Source organism: Panthera onca, chromosome A3 (genome assembly GCF_046562875.1).
Source record: "Panthera onca isolate mPanOnc1 chromosome A3, mPanOnc1 haplotype 2, whole genome shotgun sequence".
NCBI classification, from domain to species: Eukaryota; Metazoa; Chordata; class Mammalia; order Carnivora; family Felidae; genus Panthera; species Panthera onca.
Genome location: NC_138341.1, coordinates 34,530,215 through 34,554,941, shown reverse-complemented (window position 1 = coordinate 34,554,941; position 24,727 = coordinate 34,530,215). Strand labels below are relative to the sequence as shown.

Genomic DNA, 24,727 nt, shown 5'->3' with positions numbered 1-24,727 from the left:
GCTCTTTGTCGGTTTGGGAAAAGAAGAAGATTCCGGTCCCAAAGGAGACGGAGAGAGGCAAATAAATGCCACCAGTGGGAACCAAGATGGAAGTACGTTAAGTTAAGGTGTTTTGTCTCCAAGCAACAGAGCTTGATCGTCAAGTTGTATTATTTTGTCGTTCTTATTAATACTAATGATAGAGCACACTTATTCAATGCCTTTCATCATGATTTGATCCACTTAATACCTCTAGGAAATAAATACTGTTATTATCTCCAATTTTCAAGATGAGAAGATTGACATACTGAGAGGTTAGGTGACTAGTGGCCGAGCTGGGATTTGGACACAGATGCCTTTGCCTGCAGAGTTTGTTCTCTTCCAGGTTCTCTCCTGCTGCCTGTAATTTAGTTCACGGGGTGGGCTACGCCGGGCTGATTTCAGCTGTAAAAATCCCCAGGTCCATCTTTCCAAGCCCAGCATTGCTATCTGAAGTCAAAGATGGCTGTCTGATGATATTTGAGTCTTTATAGGACAGAGGTAGGCCCTGTGGGGCAGGGGACAGTGGGGAGAGAAGGAGGGAGATGTAGAAAGAGGGACACTGAAGAGACCTCCCCGCCCCCCTGTAGGGAAACCCACAGACTCAGGAGTAGAGACTAAACCCCCATGATGTGTTTTTCAGAGACCCTACAGGACCCTGTAAATCATTTCCCTCCTTCCCCTTCCCTGCAGGGGGCAGGGAACAAATCCGGAGTGATGTTTCACAAAGGGTTAACGAGACTCTGGGAGTCTGTATGGAATTAAAATAATTATTTGAAAAATCCCAAAAAAAGCACAAAAAAGGAAGTAAAAATTATACAAAATCCCTCCATTAAAGGAGATTATGTATCATAAGATGTGAAAGCACCTTGGCTGCCCCTCCAACCCCACTTGCTGAGGTTAGTCACCACTAGGAAGGATGTAGTGAGTAAAAACTTCCCAAGATGCCCCATGCACCCATCATCTCCCCCACCCCCATGAGCTTCCCTTGGTGACTCACTGCTGTACCCCAGGCTCCAAAGACACCTCACAGTCTGTCAATGCTTCTAAACTCAAACTCAAGTCCTGTGCTTTACAAAAAAAAAAAAAGTTTCTTGGATTTGCTCCTTTATTTTCCTCACTGCCATCCTCTCCAGTCCAGGCTCTTCCTCTCACATCTGGTCTGTTGATTGGGTCCCCTCACTCCCACCTCAAAGCATGTATGGGCACCAGATTCATCTGCCAAGAACACTGTTTCCAACACATCATTTTCCTGTTCTAAAATCTTTGATGACTCCCCATCATTTGGAGGATAATTTAGCTTGGCATGTAAAGTCAGTTGCAACCGACTTTTTCTATTCTTGTACCCGCAAATACTTCCTGACTCCATTTGCAGCCTGGCTGGCTGCTTCGCCAATCTTAGGGAACACTCTGCTTCTCCCGCCTGACAACACCCTGTCCCCACCTGTCCGAAGCTTGCCCGTCCTTCAAGGCCCAGCTCAAGGCTTTCTTTTTCCAACAAGCCTTCCCTGATTGTTTTAGTTCACGTTTACTGATCCTTCCCCAAATCCCTGAACACAAGGAAGCTATAGCTCGTGGTTTAGCATACCCTGGTTGGAAAGAGACCTTGGGTGTCACCAAAGAATAGTAGTTCCCAGCCTGGAGCCAAAAGATCTCCCAGAGTCTATAAATGTATTGGGGAATGGGGAGCTATTGTGAGTATTTCAGAAAGCCTCTAGGAAATTATACATATTTCATGATAAATGTACCCTGTCAAAGGAAACATTGAATTTCTTCACTTGTGGCCAGAATTGTATCATGCATTGGGTTTCTTGTCCTGATGAATGACATTGGCTATGTTTATTAAGAAAAATGCTTAGGGACACCTCGGTGTCTCAGTCATTTAGGCATCTGATTCTGGCTCAGGTCATGATCCCATGGTTCATGAGTTCGAGCCCTGCATTGGGCTCTATCCTGACAGCTTGGAGCCTGGAGCCTGATTCAGATTCTGTGTCTCCCTGTCTCTCTGCCCTCCCTTGCTTGTGCTCTGTCTGTATGTCTGTCTCTCTCTCAAAAATAAACATCATACAAATTTAAAAAAAAAATAGGGTGACTGGGTGCCTCAGTTGGTTAGGCATCTGACTCTTGATATTGGGTCAGGTCATGACCTCATGGCTGGTGGGTTCAAGCCCTGCGTCAGGCTCTGCGCTGACAGTGCAAAGCCTGCTTGGGATTCTCTCTCTCCCTCTGCCCCACCTGCTTGCGCTCACTCTCTGTCTCTCTCTTAAGGTAAATGAATAAACTTTAACAAAAAATTGCAAAAACGGAGGAAAATCGTGTTACGTAAATGTATCGTGGTAGGTAGTCTCTAAAACATCTGGGGTTTGTGGGCCAGCAAGATGAATAAAAGGGATCCTTGATGGTGAAAAAGTTGAAGTCGTACATGCTGCCCAGTCTCCTGACCAAAGGAGGACTCCTTCCTGACATTTGAACAGCCAATCACGCCCCACTTTTGTGATGGACAAGGTCACTTTCTTACAGGAGGCCGAGACATTATTTGATTGTAGTAGATGGAAACCATCTTCCTCAGGACAGCTTTTCAAGTATTTAAATATAACTTAAAACCTCCGTTGGCTTCCAGTTCCCTGTAGGTCAAGGATGAACTTTCATCTGTGTTCTCTGAGGCCCCACATCCTAGAGCCTTGTCCACTCCTACTTCTGCCGTAACTGTGCCCTGTCTCTTGAACTCTGCTCAGGACCCGCTGACCCTCCCTTGCTTCTCCTTTCACTTACTGTTCCTCTGTTTGGAACACTCTTGTCTCCCCTCTTTACCTAGTGATTCCACTCATCCTTAGAGCTCAGCTAAGACACCTCCCCAAGGAAGCCTTTCCTGATCACCCCCAGGATGGGTGCTTGTAGCCCTTTGTACGTATCCATTGAAACACTCACTGTGGTCATAATTTCTCTCAATGACACAAATGAGTCTGTCTATTCTGGACTATATAGTCCATGAAAGCAGGGCCTTGTTTGAGTTCTGCTCCCAGTATATCCCCATCACCTAGCATGGTGCCATGCTAGGCCTATAGGCAATTCATTAAATATTGACTAATAGTGTTAGTTTCTATTTCATGAGTCTGTTAGAAACGAAATGTGTGGGGTGCTTGGGTGGCTCAGTTGGTTAAGTGTCTTGACTTTGGCCTAGGTCATGATCTCGCCGTTCCCAAGTTCGAGCCCTGTGTCCAGCTCTGTGCTGACAGCTCAGAGCCTGGAGCCTGTTTCGGATTCTGTGTCTCCCTCTCTTTCGCTCTCTCTGCCCCTCCCCCACTCACGCTCTGTCTCTCTGTCTCTCTCTCTCAAAAGTAAATAAATACTAAAAAAAAAGAAACAAAACGTGTGCAAAAGCACCATGTAAGCTATAAATCAGGGCCTATAATAATTTTAGGAGTGATGACTATTACTGTTTCCTCAGTTACATTTTGATCTCCTAGATGGGAGCAGATATATACCCCCCCTCCATACCTTTCTTCCCCTGGGCACCTCCTGGCTTGGTAACGAATGACCTAGTGTACAGACTCAACTGTTCCCCACCCCCCCCTTTCTGTTTTAATTGCAAATTAATCTGACTAAATGCAGTTCCCTCTAAATGTTCAATCGTATCCTTCCTCTCATTCCTTTCTCCCCTTCCGTCATACATTTATTGATCACCTATTCTATGCTACACACCAAACAAATAACCAGGGACACAAAGATGAATGATGGACTCTGTTCTGACATAGTCTTACGTTAGAGGGTCTCCTGATTTTCTCCCCAGATCACGCTCCTTTGATTACTTGGTTGATAATGCTCCTCTCACACTAGGGCCCCAGGATCTTTGCACTTGCTGTTCCCTCTGCCCGGAAAGCTCTTCTCTCAGACCTTTCTGTGGGTTGGCTCCTTCTCCATATATTCAAGTCTTGGCTCAGATGTCATATCACAGGCCTCCTCTGACCACTGTCTAGCAAATCACCCTGTTTTGTCCTCAGAGCCCTTCTTGTCTGAAATTATCTTGATATGTCCGATATATTTTTTTGTTGTCAGTCTCCCCTCATTAGAATGTAAGCACCATGAGAGCAGGGGCTTCGTTTTGTTCACTGCTGCACACTCAGAGCTCCAAGTAGTGGCAACATATAGTAGGTACTCAGTAAATAATTGTGGAAGGACTGAACATGTTGTTCCTCAGATCTGTCAACTCAAGCCAAGCTCCTCCCCTCCTATGGTTTGGACAACATACATCTAGTAATGTGCTTGGTCTGATTTTTTTTTTCCCCCGGGGTTATCAGCCTTGTGCCAGAGACTAAATAACAAATATCTCCTCATTGACAGAAAAAAAAAATGCTCTCCTTTTGTTTTAATTTTAACCTTTATTTATTTTTGAGACAGAGAGAGACAGAGCATGAACGGGGGAGGGTCAGAGAGAGAGGGAGGCACAGAATCTGAAGCAGGCTCCAGGCTCTGAACTGTCAGCACAGAGCCCGACGCAGGGCTCGAACTCATGGACCGTGAGATCATGACCTGAGCCAAAGTCGGATGCTTAACCGACTGAGCCACCCAGGCACCCCAAGCTCTCCTTTTGTTTTAACCAAACCCAACCTCTTTATCATATGCCTGGCTTTCTGCTTTGTGCAACTGTGACCAAAACTACTCCCCAGAATTTACCTGCCTCATGTCTCATTCCCTCAGGGCTCTACTTTGTGACTTTTAAGGTGACAATCAGTTAATCCAATAACAGAATCCTGCTAATGTGCTAACGGGAGAGGGTGAAAAAAAGGCTCCCAGCTCCCTCCCTTCTGATTCAGGTAACATCTGTACATTTAACAGGGCCCTTCTGGAGACAATTAAATAAATGCTTTATTGAAACAATAAAATTAATAGGGGTCTCATGGAACTCAATGAAAGGTTTTTAAAAATTAACTTCATTGTTTTTTAAGCTTCAAATTAAGCTTTGCTAGGCAAGGGGTAGGGCAGGACCAAATTACATTAAAGCAGGTCCCTGCCCACAGGACCACCCTTGCGGGATTGAGGTCCCAGGTCTGAGCTTTCCCTGGGGAAGGGCCGTTGCTGCCATTCTGGGGTGCTGTCTTCAATGGGCTCCCACAGTAAGAGGTTTTTCTAAATCGTAGGTCTGGTTCTGTTGCTGGGAGTCTGCGACCTTACAGATTGATTAATTCCATGAGATTTGGGTGCCCTAGTTCAGGTATCCCAGCAAAGGAAACGTCATGATGACATTTGTCATGTTGAACAAATGAAACAATGCACACTGGGGACACTCACTCTGACACGAAGTGTGTGGGACATGTGTCTGTTCCTCCATTTCTCTGCATCCAGGCCCACCCACCCTACCGTATTGCCCCACAACCCCTGGCTGGCCTTGTAACCTGTGATCACGTATTTCTCCCTAGGAACCATTTTCAGCCTCAAGAAAAGCCTAAGAAGTCAGAGTTTGTCAAATCAGAACCTGAGGCCAAAGTTTTCGGAAAATCTGTGGGTGGTTCTGCTGGGGGGCGGGGGCCGGGGAGCGGGTGTGATGTGGGACCAGGGGACTTCCTCATGAAGGATTGCCCGGCTTGGAGGGTCATGGGACCCTGGATGGGGAAATTCTTGTGAAAGATACGGTTCTCTGTCCAGGCGGATAGAGCTGGCATAAGACTGTCTTCAGGACTCCTCATTATTCCTATCAAGGTAGCACATTGATTCAAACCATCTGTGGGCTTGTGAGGTCTGATTAGACTTGGCGTTTCCAACCCTGGGCTCCCGACTTACGCCCTATGTGAGTGTGAAGAGCAGGCTGGAGGTGCTGTTGAAGTCCGGGGTGGACCCTGTCTCTGAGCCCCAGACTCTTTGCCCCCAGTGACTCGGGGCGCCTGCAGCTCGAGGCCCCACCCCTCTCCTGGACTGCCAGCAGGCACCGGGAGGGGTCCTGAGCTGAAAGTCAGAAGACTTCTGCATCTAGCCCTGCCCTTAACTAGTTACGTGACTTAGAGCAAGTTGTTTAGTCTTTCCGTACCTCAGTTTTTTTCATCTGCAAAATGGGGATAATGATACCTGCGGTGGTTGTTTTGAGGATGAAATGAGGTGCAAATGTGAATCACTTTGAAGTGCACCGAGAAAAGACTGTACAAAAGTTGTTATTTCATTAATGGTGTCCCCATTGTCAGGGGACAGGGCTCTCTTGCCCTGGAGCTGCTACCAGGTTCAGGACACCTCTGAGCTCTGGAAGGGAGCATAAAGCTTTGGGGGGTTTTGTTTATTAACTCCTCTGGCCCCACACTTCCCCTAGAGGGCTTCTGTCCTCTTACCTCTCCACCGCCCTCCTAGTCTCCCAGACTGGAGATCTTAGAGGTGTCTTTGACTCATCCCACTCCTTTATCCTCTTACATCTATTCTGTCAACACATCCTTTTCTTCCTTTGAAATCTATCCCAGACTCACCTTTTCTTTCCTGATCCCACTGCCATCACCTTAGTCTAAGCCATCATTACCTGGGTTTCCTCGGGAGCTCCCCAACTCGTTTCCCTCCTTTGCTGTCCTTCCCCTTCATGCCTTCTTGCACAGGGCTGCCAGATTAATCTTCCCAAGGGCCACTTTGTATCAGGTCACCCCCCTGCTCAAGGAAGCTCGATGGCTCCCTGATTATCTCATCAAGGCCATTCTCCCTGTGGAGAATGTCTTCCACCCCTCTGTTACATCTGCTCTATACACCTGATTTCCCACAGCCCCCTGCACGTGCCCCCCTATACAACCAGACTTATTCCTTCCTGCCCTCCAAAGAAGCCAGCCCAGCTTCTGCTTCTATGTCTCTGCACGGGTCCGTTTACCCTGCTTGGAGTGGGAATCTCTTCTCCTGTAGCCTCCCTCTCCTTCTCACTGTCAATTGTCTACATTCTGTAGCATCCAGCTCAAGTCCCTAGCCACCACCACCCCCCCAGACATTTCTTTTTTTAAAAAATATTTTAATGTTTCTTTAATTTGAGAGAGACAGTGTCAGGGCAGGGGCAGAGTGAGAGAGAGAAGAGAGAGAGAATTCTAAGCAGGCTCTGCATTGTCAACACAGAGCCCAATGCCGGGCTCGATTCCACAAACCGTGGGATTAGGACCTGAGCCGAAACCAAGAGTCAGATGCTTAACTGACTGAGCCACCCAGGTGCCCCCCCCAACCCCCGCCAGACATTTCTTAGGAGGGTGTCTCATGGGACTATCTCTCCGTTCCATGTATCCTGAATTCTTTTTGCATATACTTGGCAGTACTGATTTAGTACCAATTATCTTTTATTTCTTGTCCCCCTGCCCTGCCTCCCCTACCTAGATTTTAAACTCTTTGAGGGCTGGGACCCTGTCTTGTATGTTTCCCATAACATCTAATCAAAGGCTGGAGGCCCTATAAAATCTTGGTTGATTGTGTGGACAAAGAGGTCTGCTTCAGTGCATGGGGGCTGAGCGTGGAGATTCTCTATTCTAAATAGAGATTTTCTGTCCCCTCCGCTACCCCCCCTGCTCTTCAGAGCTCCCCCTCCAACGTCTTCATCCATCAGTAATAAAGCAGGAACAATAGGGGGTTTCTTTCTAATTAAAGGGAGCAGTTAGTGTTTCCACTTCAAAGCTCTGGGAGAGAAGACTTTTGTTCCTCAGGCCTGGGAGCTCTGGGAGCCCGGGTTGGGTGGGGAAGTGGAGCTCCAGGCCCAGCCAAGCATTAAGCTCGTGAACCTGAGATCTCCCCGTTTGCAGGCAGAGAAGCTCAAATTTAAAACAACAACGTAATTTAGTAACTTCGGCTCTGATAAAACAGTTGGGGGAATTTCTTCTCTCCTAGCGTCTGAAGCCAATGTTATTACAGGTGTGTGTGCTTGTCTCTCCCACACCCTACCCGGCCCCTGTCGCCCCGCCACACACAGCACACACATGTGCCACCCCACACACTCACACGTATGTGGGACTCACAAAGCATACATGGAGCTTACTTAGTGGGTACATCTCCTCACCCCCGTTCCCGGGGCATTTCAGCCTGTGCTATCCCACACACCCAGCTCCTGTCGAATGTATTATGTCTCCACCTCTAAATGCTGGGCCACAAGGCGCTCTGGCTAGAGAACCATCCGTATCTATTTAGCTGCAAGTCAGCTAGGCAGAGAGGTATTCTCCCCTGACGCACACCTCCTTCCAACATACATGGGTCACAGACTGATTCTCTACACTAGGCCCAGACTGAGTCCCGCCCTGATAATAAAGTGGCCCGTGCCTCAGACCACAGACTGAGACCCCAAAGTGGCCACTGTTTGGGTGTTTGGCCTAACAGTAGACCCAACAAAAAGCATGATTGAGTCTTTGGTCTAACAAATAGTCTCACAAATTTGATCCATTGATGAGGGAGGTGAGAAGAGAGAGCTTGTGGCCCAGTTCCACTGTTTTCCACTCTGCAAAGCCCACATCACCCACACATTCATCGTGTATTGATCATCTATTCTTTGCAGTAGAGTGGTAAGCAAGTCAATATATGGGCCCTGTCCTCAAACATCTCTATGTTAGATTAATAGCATGGGTTTTTGCATTTCATGATCCTGTGTTCAAGTTCCCCCTCCTTGATTTACTAGCTGGGTCACTTTGGACAAGTTACGTAACCTTTCTAAATCTCAATTTGCTTATAGGTAAATTGGAGATAATAATAATAATGACCTCTAGGGAACGTTAAAAGGATTAAAGGAGGTCATGTATCAAGTGCTAACACAGTGCCTGGCACATAGAATATCCTCAATAAATAACGATCACTCGTTTGCTTATTACTCATTCGGGTGGGGATACAGACGTATATACCTAAAATTACAAAACAGTATAAGATCTGTCCTGGTTACATGTACCAGGTGAAGGGGGAGCCCAGAGGAAACCCTGAGTCTTCTGGGGGATGTCAGGGAATGCTTTTGTGGGGTGGAATTTGGGGCTAGGGATGGAGGCAGCCCTTGGATAGAGGCCAGAGGGAGTAGGAGCTTGCTTGGCTGACTGGGCCTGGTGGGTCCACGAGGAGGAAATAACATGCACATTCCATGGGGGTGAAGAATGGCATCCCCGTGCAGACTATGCTGGTATATTTTGGCCACCACAGAGAGGTACTAGTCCCATGACTCACTTAATCAACACCTGCCACTAAACTGATGAAGGAGAACACTTGAAGCATCTGGGAGGGTCTCAAAGGGCGTTTGATGACGATGGTGGATGGTAATGGCAACACAGTGCTGTGATTTCAGTAGAGCAATGACGTGATTTAGAAATGGACGGCTGAGGCCTTCTGGTTGCCCACCGTCCTTCTCTTCTGACCTGGCCTTCTCATCTTTTCTTTCCTGACCCCACTCCCCACCCCCCACCCACTTCCCCCACACTCTTTTGTCTCTGTGGAGCACAGAGAGACAGACACCCTTGTCCTGGCTGCTGGCCTCCTTCATCCCCCCCCAAAGCCACTTCGTCTGAGGTCCGGTCTGGCTGGGCCGAGGGGGGCTGTTTCCGCACACATGATGCCGTGATTCCGCCAGCATGGGGCATGACTGCCCGGCTGCGGCCTTGCTTGCTTCCCTGATTATTTCTCCTTAATTGAGCGTAAAGAATGTGAGGAATGTGGAGTAGACCGCATGAGGAGGGCTGCTGCAGCCCCCTTGGGGATCTGGGATTCTGAGCTCTGGATGGGAGAACTACAGAGGGCTGCTGAACCCCACAAAGTGTGTCGTTCCTGGGCCCCCCACCCTTCCCCACGGTGGCCAGTCCACTTCTCCAACCTCTGATCGGTTTCCTCTCTGCTCTGGGGTTTTCCCTTCCTTCTCGCTGCACAAAGAATTTCATTTCTCTATAAAACTGGCTACGATCGCCTCTTTTCCCAGGAGTCCGCCTCGACTTAAACCCATGCGACGTTGGCAATCCTTATCCATCTGTAATTCCGGGTAGAACTCGAGAAGCTGTTCACTCTCCTCCGATGGAAGAGGGAGAGGCAATGGTTCTGGCCCCTCGTTGGCCTTGCTTGGCTGCTGGGAACCCTGTGTCCAGGCTGTGGGAAGATCTGAGTCGATGTGTGATGTCCTGCCGCTTAACCTGCCAGGAAGGCAGCCAGGTGAGTGACAGCTGGAGCATTTCCTCTGCCACTTTTCCCTGCCCGGTCAGTCTGGCTTCCTGTCTTCCCTGGCGGAGTGTGACATGGAGGAGAAAGCACAGGTTGAAGACTCCGCCTGGGTTGTGTTCTGGTCTTGTCCTGGGGTCTGTTGGCCGTGTGACCTCAGGAGAAGTTCTGACGTTATCCTCTCTGAGGCTGTTGCCTTCTGTTTTAAAAGGATGGTGGTATTTCCACACTCGCAGCGTTGTAAAGATGAAATGAGACGTGCTGGAGCATGTGAAGCACATAGTAGGCGCTCAGGAGGTATTAGTTTGGCTCTTTGGAGGAAACCGGGAGAAGTCTTTTTTTCTAAAAGAGACGTAGTTTCCTGTGGTGAATGCAGCAGGCCATCCCTAGAGATCATCAAAGAGACAGAATGACCCTGGGAAACCTGGTCCTAGGACTTCCACCCAGAAAAGTGCCATGGTCAGGGGACTTGGCAATCCTGACTCTGTGGCCCAGGCTGTCTTCCTCCACCTCCCCTCCCCAGGAGGCCGGAGCAGAGGCGATGTTGACTCTGCAGTGGGTGGGGTTCAGGGTATATTTAAAGACAAACTTCCTGCCCAGGAGAGAAGTTCTGTGTTGTGATAGCTAATCTTCCCAGAGTAGTTGAGTGTGGGCCGATCTCATTTTCACAAATAGGACCGGGGTTGGGGCTGGCTGGGATGCAGGCTAAACTCACACAGAGGTAGAGGCTGGGCAAGGTGGTCCTCCATGGCCTGTTCTCACCTAGACTCTGCTGGCCGCCTTCAGCCTCCCACCCCCTCTGCTCACTGGCAGGCCGCTGCCTGGGGTGCTCTGAGAGCGGCAAGGCTGAGAATGCACCGATTATATTCTGCAACTTCTGGAAAGTTCCTGCTGTTAGCGATCTGCAAACCTCCCGAGATGAAAATTCAGTACAAAGTGGGAAGTAAATGGGCCTCGTGAGTGATGGTGTAGGAAGCTTTATCATTGGGGGTGTTTATGTGCAGAGGCCCCCGAGCAGGGCCATGGGCCCCTTCATCTTTATGGAGCCCGGAATGCTGGGTATTAGCGGGGCTTTAGGACAGAGGCTGACCTGCGGGGCTGACACTGACATTTCCCTCTGTTTCCCGGAGCCAGAGACACGTTGCTGCCCTCCCTTCTATGGCAGGAGATGCCCAAGGAGAACTGTAGGGCCACCAGCGGAGAAGGGTCCCAATGATGAAGCTGATTCTGTGGCTGGAGGCCCCAGGGAAGAGAGGCAGCAGGGGTTGGCAGAGAGTGTAACGAGTCTTGGGCAAGGTGGAGTATTCCTTTGTAGGAATCTAGTTTCCCCGGGACCAGGCTGAGCCTTTTCACGAAGTCAGATGCTAGACCTCTCTCCTCCTCAGAGCTGCACCACTCCTGGAGCCTAGAATGCACAGAATTGTGCACTGTCCCCTCCTCCCACCCCTGCCCCCATCCCCATCCCCATCTGGGTCTACATTCCTATTCACAGCCACAGCAGCCCTGACAGCAGCCATGGCTGAGCCACATCTGGGGCTCTGATGGCCACATCTGCATCCGCCCCTCTCAGAGCTGGTTATTTCTATTCTGACTTTTATCTGCATCTGTGGAATCTGGAGGGGATCTGTGGATGGTGGGTTCCTAGCCCCAGATGCTGTCAGTTTCTAGGGGAGGGCTGGGGAGGGACCCCATGTCACCAGGCCCAGGGGAGGTGCTCTGATGGGCTTCAGTGGGAGGCGTTGGCTCCCACCTCTCTGAAGTCATGGATTCCTGGCTCTTGGGTTCCAGGCAGAGAAAGTCGGGAGTGATCCCGCCAGAGCCTCACACCTCACTCCCCAAGCCCTCTCCCTTCCCTTGTTCTACTCTATCTATGCCTTTTGCCCCTTCTCCTCCCCCAGCTAATATACTTACTGTTGCTACTGGTTCCAGGCTCTGGCTCCCAAATGACAGATGGGATGGTGGCAGAAGAGAAAGAGCATTCATGTTGCACATGAGAGGGAGCTAAATGTGGGGTGCGGAAGGAGGGAGACCAAGAAGGAACTGGGTGTAGGTGGCTTTGAGCCATCTCAGGGGTCCCGGGACTGGTTTGGAAAGGCTCCACGTAATGTCAACATGGAACACTAGGGGCAAGGCTCTCGTAGCCAGCACGTTCTGTGTTTATAGGCCAGGAGGATCCATGAGAGGGCTTCTGGCTTTTAAGCCAGAGCACCTTGGACGATATATAGGCTGGGCATCCCAGCTGGGCTCCAATCAGGCTTCTTTGTGTCCAGAGTTCCTTGGTTGGGTCGCCTTTTCAAGACTGTCGGAGAGTGGTGGGGGTGGGGTGTATGGCATACTGAGCATTTCTTGAGGTAGTCCTTCATGGTTGGACAGACACTCTGGTCATAAGAACTCTGACACAAATCCTGACTCAGGAAGGGATAGAGGACTCCAGAGAGCTGATACCTTTCCTCTGGACTGTCCCAGACCTGCTGGCCTGGGAACTTTGCAGGTCAGTGTCCTCTGAGTGAGGTCCTCTAGGATGAGGGAGGTGGGCCCCCTCTGGTCTCCCTCACTGGCTTAGAGAAGATGTAGGATTTGATGCAGAGAAAAGGAACTGGAGAGGTCTTGAATGGGACTGTATATCAGTGTATGAACAAGCCCATCTATGAGTGTGTGTGTGTGTGTGTGTGTGTGTGTGTGTGTGTTCAACAAACCACTTCCATTTAGAAGGTTGTCATCCCTGTCCTGATTGAGGGTTCCCCTCACTGTGTTCTAGAAGGCTCTGGGACCTTGTGACTTAGAATGGCATTTTGCCTGGCACATTCCCCAGGATGTATCAGAGTATCAGTTGAGCCCAAGTTAAGATTTGACTGATCAGGAAGTGCACCCCCAAAGTGGTGGGGTGGGGGCCGTGGTGATGGAATCCTCAGTGATTTTGCTGGGAGTTAACCAGGTGTGGGGTTGTTCTCCCGGATCAGATACTTCCCAGCCCTGCTATGATTCTTATGTCACTCTGCAATGGGTTTCTAGGCTCTGTGACTTCAGAGCCAACTCAATATCTGAGCAGAGACCCTCATTTGAATCTTATCTGGTAGAGCAGATCTGGTTTGGATCTTATCTGGTTTGGATTCTAGAGCAGCCAAAGTGTTCCCTGTGCAGACGGAGGACATCCCTGTTAAGGCTCCAAAGTCACCCTGTGAAATGTTCCTGATGGGAGCAGTGATTCCACCAGTCCCAAATGTGACCGGTGGCACTTTACTAGGTAACTAGCCTGATCTTTCTGAGCCTCAATGTTCTTATCTGTAAAATGGTAGTAATAGTAATACCTAACTCATAGGGTTGGTATTGATTAAATACAGCGATACAGAGAAAGAGCCTATTACAGTGCCTAACACCTCATAAATGCTTAACGCATGCTAACTCTTGCTGTTTGTTAATTCCCACCCCACCACAGACACCTCTGTGTGAGTCAGGCATTTGATTTCCATAGATCAGGGTGAGAGTGTGGAGTTGGGGCTACAGTAAGGTTTTGGATGAGGATGCAGGTATGGGATTGAATTTAGTGATTTTTGGACAGTGTTTGGGTGGAGGTTTGGGGTCCCTGTTAGGGATGGGTGTTAGGATTAAGTTTGGGATTAGGACAACATTTGGGATGGAGGTCCCAGGAAAATTTGGGTTAGGGATGGAGTTGCCCTTAAGGGAAGACTTTTTATCAAGAATAGAATGACTACATCCCAGCATAGATGCAGGAGACACACAGGGGCTTTGCAAGTCCGGCTTCCTGGTGGGGGGGAGGGGGGCTGCCCTGGCCTGCACAAGCCCAGAACTTTTCTTAGGATGACATCTTCCCCCTCAAGGCTCTGTGGGGTGCACAAGGTCAGGGCCTTTTGGGGAGCCCTAGGGGGGTCAAGGCTGGAGAGAATGTAGGGAACTCACTGTACCTTCCTTGCTTAGTTCCAGCCCTCCAACACAGTAAGCTCAGCGCTCCCAGCTTGTGGGCCCTCCCACCCCTTGCCACTCCCCACATTTTCACCTGATTCCAGGGTTCTCTGGCCCCAGCAATCTTGCATATCTCCCACCCCAACCCCCACCTTCCTCCAGCCTCCACCTCTTGAGGGAGGTAGGACACAAAGGCTGGATCTTTCCACCAGCCCCATCCTCCTCCCTTGCCTTTCTCCCTCCCGGGGCTGGCAGAGGCCAAAGAAAACAGAGCGCTGCCCCAGCTCACGGCTCACTCTCTCCCTCACTTCCTGCTCCGGGAAGATGGTTTACTCCCTCCCCCGCCCTGGCTCGGGACCTGGCCTTGGTGTCAAGTTTCCACAGAGCTTCCAGAATCGGAGGCCCTGCCTGGGCTCCAGCTGGACCCCTCACCTCTCTCCATGTCACCTCTTGGGCGTCTTTTCTCCCTGGACCCAGCCAGGGCTCTGTGCCCCAATCTCCCGGTAGTGAAATTTTGTTTTTCAGGTGGCGTAAGAAACCAGTGGAAGGAAGGTTTTCTTGGGAGTAGGGGGCATGTAGGATGAGGGTGGGATGGAGGGGGACAGACAGCTGCTGTGCAGAATGGAACTCTGTGGGATGGGTGAGGGAGCCCTGTGGACAGAGGGTCTGAACACACTTCCCTTCAGGCCTGCTGACCCAGTGGAAAACGCTCCTCTTACAGCCTAGTATGAATGATGTCCCTGGAACTGTGCACCAACGTGGCCCCGGCCACTGGGCAGCCTTGATAACCTTCCCCAGGGCAGGCTTCAGTGGGCTGAACAACCGCAGGCTCATTTGTGGCCAGCTCAAGAGACGTATCCCCCCTCAGAACTTCCTGATTTCCAGATCCCCATTCAATCCAGTTTCAAGTCTAGCCACCCTCCCCCCCAAATTGCCTCCGGGGTTCTCAGCCTCCTTTCCTCTGCTCTGGATAGAGCTTTGCCAAAGAGCCCCTCAGCTTCTGAGGGGACTCTGGGGGTTCTGAAGCCCCGGACCTCTGTCTACTCTGCAGACTCACCCTCTCTCTCCAACCGCAGGCCTCTCTTCTGGCCCAAACTGTCCTTCCCCCCTTCTTTTCCACTTGCTCTCCCCAGCTTCCCAGCCCAGAACTTGGGTTCCCTTCAAATTACTGCTCAGTTGACTCGGACAAAAGTTAAGCGTATGGGCTCTGGTGTCTCGCTCCCTGGGTTTGAATACTCATTCCAGCTGGGAAACCTTGGGCAAGACACTGGACGCCTTACGTGTGAAGTAGAGATAATAACTGTATCTAATGCACAGGACTGTTATGAGGATTAAGCAACGTAATGCGGTGACGCATGTAAAGGACTTAGTGTCGTGCCTGGTGCAGAGCACACATCTGACAGGTGACAGCTATTAATATGATTACCACATCTTATGATCACTCATCTGCACCTGAAGGAATATCCCAGAGAGGCCACTGAGGGATGGTAGGAGAATGAGGGCATTACTCCCCACAGGACTGGTTGGCAGAAATCCTGGTCTGTCCGTCTCCCGCTGCGTAATACCCATCCTGGCGTTTAACCTGAAGTTAGGTCTTGCTTCCTTCCACCTCCCTCCTCCCCTCCCTCTTTGTTTTCTGCACTTGACACTTGTCAAGAACCTACTCTGGCCGGATTCTTTGCGAGGCACTGAAGATATCGTCACAGATAAAGCTCCACAGCCTGAAGTCTGGTCGTGGAGATGGGGGAGACAAGCATGAAAACCAGCAAAGGCAGTGCTGTATCTTAGGTGCCGTGATAGAAGGATGTTCAGATATAGTGGAGCATAAAAGGGCTGAACTGGTAAGCCTTCAAAGCTGAGGGGTCCGGAGAGGTTTTCAGGCAGAGGGGATACTTGAGCAATGACAGTGAGGTGAAGAATGCCACATTTTATTGGGAATATCTTCCCCAGTTTGGAGCTGAGGACTAGAAGCTGAGTATGTACTCTGCAGAGAATATCCTTCCTCTGAAGGATGCTAGAACAGCAAGCCTTGTTTGCTCCTTTTAGACTTCATCTAGGAAAGCCCTTCTTCTCTTATCTGAGTGGCTTATCTGCCTCTTCTCCTTCAGGTATTTACTCAGTTGCCACTTTCCCAGGGAGGCCATCCCTGAGTAGCCTATTCTGAACAACAACCTGCACCCCCTCCACAGCTCTATTCCCCCCGCATCCTTCAACTTCCTTTATTTTCCTCCATAGCACTGACTGCTATCTAACATTCCATATATTTTGTTCATTCGTTTCTTTTTGTTGGTCTACTACTACCAAAAGGTAAGCTCCATGAAGACAGGGATTTTTGTCCGTGTTATTCACTCCTGTATCCCTAGTGCTTGAACGGCTTGGCACACAGTAGGGGCTCAAGAAATGCTTGTCAGAGAGGTACTCATCCCCTGACTTATGCCGGAGACATATTTGGTCATCTCTAAAATGGGCCAGGTATGGCCCTGGTGAGCTGTAGCTAATGATCCCCAAATGTCGATTCACAGACGGGCTAGCTACATCAAAATCATTTGAGGGTACTTGTTACATATACAGATTCTGGAATTATACTCACACCTAATGAATTAGAATCTCCACAGTTGGATGCTGCATTTTAGCAAGGGTGCTTGGTGCTTTGATGTGCACCACGGTTGGAAATCACGGCTAGACAATCTGGAAAACGGAATGTGCTTCCTTCATCAATAAGAGAGTCAGGAAGGAACACAGAGAGACCAGTCCAGAGGCTATTGTTATAATCTAACTCATAAGCAAAGGTGGCTTTGGTTCAGGTTGAGGCATCTGAGATGGAGAGAAGTGGATGGATTCAGGGGATGTTCAGGAGCTGAAATCTTGAGATAAATTGCATATGGCAGACAAGGAGAGGAGGTATCAAGAACGGATTCTAGGTTCCAGGCCTGTCCAGATACGTAGATGGAGGTGCTGTTATTCAGATGAGGGACCCTGGAAGAAGGCCTAGTGTGGGAGGTAAGATTATGAGTTTAGTCTTAGATATATTGAATGTAAGGTGCTTTTGGCAACCGGAGGGGAAATGTCAAGTCAATAGTTACATGCCCAGGCCAGGAGGTTTCCAAAGCCAGTCATCTGAAAACATCATGTTCAAAATGGGAGTAGTTGACTTCAAGCTAAGCAAGAAGACTGAGATCAAAGGAGTGAACATGGGCTACCTCAGCATGTTTATCTGTCATGTTTAAAAAATACGCAAACATATACAGTTTCCATTGTGAGAGGCAAATAAAGTAATGGAACCTAAAATAAAATTACATGTGCCCTAAACTTAATTATGCTTTAAAAAAAAAAAAAAAAAGAAAGCAGGAACTATACAACTGTAAAATGCATGGGTAGTTGTTATTGAAAGATTTAAATCTTGCTGACACCAATATGAAATGATGGGTTGTGATTCATAGGGAAGGTAATGTGATTTCTGCACATGGGCTCTGACCTTGGGCGCCCCAGCCGGAGTTTGGAGAGTGGTTCTAATTGAATCAACACTGGGCTGGGTGGGGGTGGGGTGGAGATATAATGTCTGCCAGGACTGTGGGAAGAACAATCTCAGTGCACTTTAAACAGAAGGGAAAAAATGGGCCAGCAGACAAGAGGTTGTTCACGGAGAAAGAGGGGTTTGGAAAAGCAAGACGTGTCAAGCTTCTCCAGCCTGGCCCATGGGAGATACACACAGAATGTAAAGAGCAGAGCAGCCTTGTGACCAGAGAATGTCCATTATTTTGGGGGCGAGGGGTGTTTCACTGATATCTTCTGAGTGAAGGGGAACTATTGCCTCAACTGCCCTTTGTTCTGATTCTGGGCCCTCCAAGCAGCCTCCTGGGGATTAATTTGACTTAATAGAGAACACTTCCTAAGCACTCAGAGAACAATAACAGAGAACGTTCCTGTGAGCCCTTATATGCATTATCTCATTTAATGTTTCCAACAACTAATGATGCAGGTAACTGTTATTATCTGGGCATTACAGATGATAGAATGAGGCCACAGAAGTTAATGCACTGGCCCAACGTCACATAGGTAGTGACAGCCAGGCTTTGCTCCCAGGAAGCTGGGATCTCTCTCAGATGCCTTACTCTTAACCACTGCCTCGCACTTGCACACCCACGTGGTGGTGTGGGACAGGGGGTTAAGTCTTCTGGTCCCTGATGAGGGTGTGAGGCATCAATCCCAAGTTCATCTTATAGATTGAAACTCTTGTTTTTATAGCTGCTTGTGTGAATTTTGCTGATCTGCATCTGCTGTTGGGAGACTGACAGAAGACCATCTGACTTCTGGCCTGAAGGGTGGGGGCCAGAAGCGGAACATGGCCCCTCAACCTAATTGCTGCTCCTGGCTGTGGGTCCAGCACCTCGCGCATGGATGGCACTTGAGAATCTTTTCCTGTAGGACCAAATGAAGTGAAGGGGTCACCTGGGGGCCTCCGAGGGGTCTCCTGGCTATCCCCTGCTAATGGCCCCTAAATAAAAAGATGGCACCGGTTTTCGACAGTTTTTAGCAAATTTTCAATATTCAGAAATGTTTTTGTCCTGCCAGTTGCAAACTCAGACTGCCTAAGTGAACATTTGTTAACAAAACTCCAAACTTGTGTTATAAACATAGTTATGGAAGGAAAGAAATATCTACTCCCAGATGTAAATTGAACCAAAGTGTACCAGGGCTTTTACTGTAATCACTTTTGGAGAGAAAAATTTCCAAAAGGTCGTTTCCCCCTTCAGAAATTTTCAAATGGAAGGAAACTAGACGTTTTACAAACTTGAAGTCTCGAATGGCTGCGAATGTCTGTAATCCAGAGTCATTTTTTGGAGGCTATATTTCTATATTGCCCACTGGAATGATAACAAACTCGTGGAAAGGAAAGGTTTCCAGCTCAATGGCTTCAAAATGTCCTGTGAGCACTCAGATGATGCCTGAAAGGCAGGCTTAAAGGGATCCAACTCCAAGCCAACAGGGCCATTTACTATTTTAATGCTATTATTATTATTTCAATCTTTAATTTTGAAATCATTATAGATTCACAGGAAGTTGCAGAAAAATATCCAAGGGCTCATGTACTTTTTACCCAGTTTCCCTCAATGGTAACATCTTGGACATTATTATTATTTAAAAAAATTTTAATGTTTATTTATTTTTGACAGAGAGAGAGAGAGAGAGAAAGAGAGAGAAAGAGAGAGAGAGAGGGTGTGAGCGGGGGAAAGGCAGAGAGAGAAGGAGATACAGAATCTGAAGCAGGCTCCAGGTTCTGAGCTGTCAGCACAGAGCCTGACGTGGGACTCGAACTCATGAACCACGAGATCGTGACCTGAGCCGAAGTCGGACACTTAACCGACTGAGCCACCCAGGTGCCCCTTGGATATTTTTAATTAAATAAAGAAAATTAAAAAGTAGCTCAGGCCCTTCCAATGGCAAGCACTCAGAAGACTGAATTTACACTTAAACACAGTGTTGATTTAAACGAGGGGAAAATATCTTTTTGCCTAATAAATTGAAGAAGTTTAAAATGTATTTGAAAATGTTCTTTCTTTCTTTTTTTTTTTTTTTTTTGAAATGTCGAAGTTGGCCCACAGTCATAGGTAATCGGACAATCAGGTTCCTCCTGCTCATAGCCTGGTGTCATCTGGGCGCATGAGTCCAGCCTTATCTTCAAATACTCCTCGTTGTTTTCAGTATTTTCAGTGCAGCTCTTTAGCAATTAAAAATGTCAGCCCCTGTAATGGAAAGTTAGTTAGAAACAAATCTGGAGTAGCCATTACAGTTTCAGTGATATTATAGGGCCAAATGAGTTCTCAGGCATTTTCAGTAATATAAATACCTTCATTTATGGCAACTGAGAACTTTGTGGGGGAATTCATGGCAAGGGAAATTACTAATTTACTACATTTATATATGTCACTCTCTCCCCCTCTTCTCATGATTGCAATAGAAGAGAGGGAAATTGTTTCAGCTATCAAGTCACATTTGTGTCTCCTAATTTGGGGGGGCGGAAATGACGAGCATTTGCCAATGGAAAGAGTCTGCCCAGTCCTTGTTTTGTGTGAGGGACATTTCATGCAAAACTTTTCTGGTATCAGGCTCTTTCGTCCCCCTCTCTCAAAAAATAATTTACTAACATGAATCTCTACACTTTTCTTCAAACTGTAAATGGTTCTAAGAGAAGATTCAAGGGAATGCCTGTAGAATTCACCCATGTATTTGTTCCAAGTGATGTTTTAAATGATTATTTCTCTAGGACTCCTACTGGAGGTGACAATATCACACAAACCGATTGTGATGCTTTCGCACCAGAGAAATCTTCACCATCCTTGTTTAACAAAATTCATCCGTAATGAAACATAACCTTACTTTTTAGAGTTTTTTGGAGAGCCTGACCTTTAAAAGCCACTCAAAATCATAAGACATTTAAAACCTATAAGTGATTGAAAACTACTTAAACGCCAAGAAGAGGTAGACTAGGACATGTTTGTACCAAAGAATATTATACAACAATGTGAATGAATGAACTGCCATCAGGTACCTGGAAAAAAATAAGTGACTCACACACACATAACAGTGAGCAAAAAGGCCAGACAGCACAAAGGATGTTTGATTCCGTTTATATAAAGTTTTAAAATAGGTAAAACTAACCAGTGATGTTGGAAGTTAGCCTTTGGGGGATGGGGTGGGGTAGGTATTCCAAAGGCACAGCAGAAGGGTTTCTGGGATGCTGGGAACATTTTGTTTCTTGATGTTGTTTACCTGGGTGTGTTTGATTTGTGAAAATTCATCATGCTCATCACACTACGTACTTAACGAAGTTTGCACTTTCACTATGTAAGTTATACTTCCATAAAGCATTAGAAAAAAAGCCAGTAAGTGCAATGGGATTATGGGAGAGACTGGGTCGCTGGCAGGCATCCCAGCATCCTTCACTGCAGACATGATGGCGGCCTCTATTCAATTCTGTCTCAGACAGGGTGGCGGATGGTGGGGAGGTGGGGCGGGCTCCATGGAGACAGCATAGATGATCTCTAATTATACTTTTCCTTTTAGAAAAAGGAATTTTTTTTTTTTTTCCAAAAGAGGGACTTTAAATGATAGTTGGTGGAAGAACCTCCTTTATGTCATCTACTCTTGGAATACTTTTCCTACTGACAGATCCCACACACAACTCCCCCAGCTCAGTGCCATGCTGCCTGACAGAGAGGGGTGATAGCACCCACCAGGCTCACAGAACCACAGAACTGGCTTTAAACCTCATCTCTGCTTCTCACCTGCTTTGCCACCCTGGACACCGATCTGTTCTCGAAGCCTTAATATCCACCTAATGGGTTGACACTGAGAATTAAATGAGGCTTCCCAAGGGACATATGTCTGTTACAATGCCCAACATGTGGCAGACATTTGAGAAATTGTTCCTTACTTACATTGTCTCTAATTTTTACTCTGCACAATAGGTATTATTTTTATCTTACAAATGAGGAAACCCAGCTTGCATGTGGCAGGATCCCACCTAATGAGTGGCAGAGTAGGATTTGGACCCTGACCACCAGCCCTGAGCCGAAGTGCCTAAACTCTCTGCCATGCTGCCTGGAACCCTGTGCCTGCAGCTGGCCATGCTGCTGTGGTTCCAGGACTCCTGGAGATGAGCTTCCGGACCTCTGACTATTTCATTTTCCTGGCTCCCGTGGCTGCAGCTTCTGGAAGCCCGTCTCTCTTCTCTTTCACCTTCTTCCCTAAATGACAACTTCTCTCCTCCCCTCCTGCTGTCTCTGGAGCCCCAGATGCCAGAGCTCCACAGAACAATCTGTGCCCTTCCCTGGGCCAGCCCTGATTTGCCTTCCAGGCTAGCAGTGTCCAGCTTGGGGGGCTCCTGCCCACACCAGGCTTCCTACATCTGAAATTGGCCCAAGGAACCCAAGAAGAGGGTCCAGGCCATAGGAATACTAGTGCTGCTGGGCAGGACTCGCTCTACAATTTGCAGAGCTGAGTGCAAAATCAACATCCAGAGCTCCTTGTTTAAAAAAAAAAAATCAAAACATTAAGAATTTCAAGACAGTGATACCAAGGCATTAAACTAAGCATGGGACCTTGGCCCTGTCCCCTTGAATGCTACCTTATGATTCTGCTAAGTGGAGTCCTGAGATTTGTGGCCTTAGACACGGGTCCAGACCCCAGGATCCAAGCTTGTTGGATTCCCTGGTCTCCTTAGAAGGGACAGGATTGTCAGTGAGGTCAGTGGCCTGTGTGTACTCAGGACCTGGGCAGAAAGACTGTGGTGACTTGAAGACTTACAGCCCCAGTGATCCAGGGCTCTGAAGTGACACCAACCTCAGGGGTTAGGTCTCTGTTGTGTGGCCTCAGGCTCTAGGATTGTGGCCTGGCAGATAGGTCGGTGTGCGGTAGGGGGTAGAGGGATGAGGTAGGACGGTGGTGGGGAGATGAAGGACCCGTGGAATAGCTTAGAAGGCCAAAGGAAAGGGGCGCCTGGGTGACTCAGTCCGTTAAGCATCCGGCTCTTGGTTTCAGCTCAGGTCATGATCTCATGGTTCATGAGTTTGAGCCCCGAGTCAGGCAAGTTCTACACTGACAGCTTGGAGTCTGCTTGGGATTCTCTCTCCCTCTCTCCCTGCCACTCCCTGGATCTCTCTCTCTCTCTCTCTCAAAATAAATAAATAAACTTAAAAAAAAAAAAAAAAAAGAAGGCCAAAAGAAAGGGATGAGGGGATGCTTGAGATCTGGACCTTGGAGGGAAGTGGGAGATACAGCCTCTATGGTTCAAATAGCTCAGGCTAGGACTTCAGGAAGCTGGTACGGTGCCTAGGACTCTGAGCCTGCAGTGGCCAGAGGCTTCCAGGGCTCCTGAGAGTACATCCTAGTCTCTGAGGAAGGAGCTTAGAGTCATGCCAGCCCAGGAGCACCCCACTGCTTTGGGCTATGAGTGAAGCGGATGACCGTTCTCTCTTCTTCAGTAGAGGCCTCTACGTGCCTTGTGTCCCGGGCCAACCCTTCTGCGTGTATGCCACCTTTTGCACTCCCTCCCACCCCCGCCCCCCATCATGCTACCCCTTCCTCCAGACTCTTTCCTTAGCACGTATTTGGGTAAGAAGAGCGCAGGTTTTGGCATTAGAGAGTTCTGGGCTCCGATTCTGACTTGGCTATTTACTAGGTGTGTGACCCCAGCCAAGTAACTCAACCTTTTTGAGTCTTGGTTTCCCCATTTATAAAAAAGAATAATGAAGGTGCCTGTCTCATAAACTACATAGGAGGTTTAAATGGAAAAATATGGTCAGGATGCTGGCCACATCGCGAGTGCTCAATAAAATGATAACTGTTCGTAGTAGTGGCATAAGAAGAATAAGGTCATTAATGTGAACAGGCAATGTGGTATATGGAGATAATTTCTGTCCCAGAATGTGAGTGTAAGACTCAAAGTAGTGTCTGTGGTGTAGAAGCTCCCAGAATGGTGCTTGGTGTCTAGTAGGGTCAAAAAAACCCTGTAAACTGTTTGTTCATCTTCTCTCCAACTTTCCCTTGGGTTCCATCCAGCACTTGGGGCCTCCTTAGATCCAGTCTTAATGTCCCTTAGACAGCCTATGCCACATGACTCTGGCTGGGCGAGCAGCCATGAAGAGAGGGTCTTGAATGTGCAGAGGAGAGGGAGAAGGGCACCTGGAGGGAAGGCCTTGGGCAGACCCTGTGAGAGGGGCAGCCTCACTGGTTATTCTGCCCACAGGTCCCTGCCTCTGGGCACACACCCCAGTGTCTCTGTCTGCCACTCAACCAGGGCTGGTTTAAACACCTGTGCCTCCATCACACCAAAAGAGGCCCCTGTCTCTCCACTCCTTGGCCAACAATTCAGTCCCGAGCAGGTGGCCCCACTGCCCTGATCTTCCTTACCCTCTTGTCTCCACAACATGCCCTCCCCCCTCTCCTCTCTTGACTCCTTCCGGCCTTCATCTATTTCCACCCCTATCCAGCTCCCAGCCTGACCCATCTCATGAGATTCTAATCCAAAACCAACCACCCCCACCTCCTGCCTAGCATTTCTGCCATCCCTCCCTGTCTGCTTACTCCCCCAGCGCTCTGGGGAGGGTCCGTGTACCTTCTGGGATCTCTAGAGGACATGCCTGTCAGCCTCTGACTGGAGAAATGGTTGCCAGCCATTCCATTCTGGTGAAAGCAGATGCCCCAGAGCAGAGTACGGACCCTTCCCCTTGCCCTCAGGTTCCGAGGTGCCCCGCAGTGCCCTCCAGTCTGCCCTCTTCCATCCCCACTGAGGGCCATGGGCTCCTGGGTACAGTGAGTCAGGCCTCGTCTCCACTGTTGTTTATGTAATCCTTCCCTGCAGTAACAAGGTGTTTACTGTTGCACAAACACATTTTGGTTTAACGGCTGATAGTAAAACTGTCTGATAAAGTTTGATTTAGCGAAAGAAAGCAAAATAAATCTGGGGGCACAGAGAGCCTTTGGGAAGAGAGACTTCTAGGGCTTTACAGAAGGGGCAAGACAGCGAGGGCTGGGGTAGGGGTGGGTCAGCTGCACTCCCCTGGTCATTCTTTCTGCCTGTCTCCTGAGAGAACCACCAGCAGCTCCTCTGTAGGAAGCTGAATTCCAGATAAGGTTGTAAGTTCCTGGACTTGGCATTTCCCTGCCATAGCACACGCTC

General features: G+C 48.5%; 1 long non-coding RNA gene across 1 annotated transcript in view; it reads left to right on the top strand.

Moving 5' to 3' along the window:
• Positions 1-9,660: 9,660 nt before the first annotated feature.
• LOC132691764 (uncharacterized) overlaps positions 9,661-24,727 on the top strand; it is a 156,600-nt gene continuing 141,533 nt past the window's right edge. The window contains exon 1 of the long non-coding RNA XR_014137404.1: positions 9,661-10,119. This is a non-coding gene — a long non-coding RNA (uncharacterized LOC132691764). The remainder of the gene's footprint in view (positions 10,120-24,727) is intronic.